Raw genomic sequence first — 376 nt, 5'->3', positions numbered from 1 at the left:
GCAGCGCGGGGGCTCGGCCCCCGAGGGCGCCGCCGCCTACGCCGCCCCGCGCGGCTCCTCGCCCAAGCAGTCGCCCAGCCGCCTGGCCAAGTCCTACAGCACCAGCTCGCCCATCAACATCGTCGTGTCCTCGGCCGGCCTGTCCCCGCTGCGCGTGACCTCGCCCCCCACCGTGCAGTCCGCCCTGTCCTCCTCGCCCATCCACCAGCTCAGCTCCACCATCGGCACCTACGCCACCCTGTCGCCCACCAAGCGCCTGGTGCACGCGTCCGAGCCGTACGGCAAGCACTCGCAGGAGCTGTACGCCACCGCCACCCTCCAGAGGCCGGGCAGCCTGGCAGGTGAGGGGCGCGCGGGGCGCGCGGGACGCGGGGCG

At 75.5% G+C, this 376-nt stretch overlaps 1 protein-coding gene across 2 annotated transcripts in view; it reads left to right on the top strand.

Annotated features, from left to right (window-relative positions):
* Positions 1 to 87: 87 nt before the first annotated feature.
* The window catches only part of Ctnnd2 (catenin (cadherin-associated protein), delta 2), a 349057-nt gene continuing 348768 nt past the window's right edge, over positions 88 to 376 (top strand). For both annotated transcript variants that reach the window (XM_013013886.1, XM_013013885.1), the window contains exon 1: positions 88 to 341. The gene's annotated coding sequence lies outside the window, so the exon portion shown is untranslated. The remainder of the gene's footprint in view (positions 342 to 376) is intronic.

The sequence above is a fragment of the Dipodomys ordii genome, unplaced genomic scaffold, assembly GCF_000151885.1.
Source record: "Dipodomys ordii isolate 6190 unplaced genomic scaffold, Dord_2.0 Scaffold21, whole genome shotgun sequence".
In the NCBI taxonomy this organism is placed as follows: domain Eukaryota; kingdom Metazoa; phylum Chordata; class Mammalia; order Rodentia; family Heteromyidae; genus Dipodomys; species Dipodomys ordii.
The sequence above is the reverse complement of the archived record's forward strand: the minus strand, read 5'-3'. Positions and strand labels throughout refer to the sequence as shown.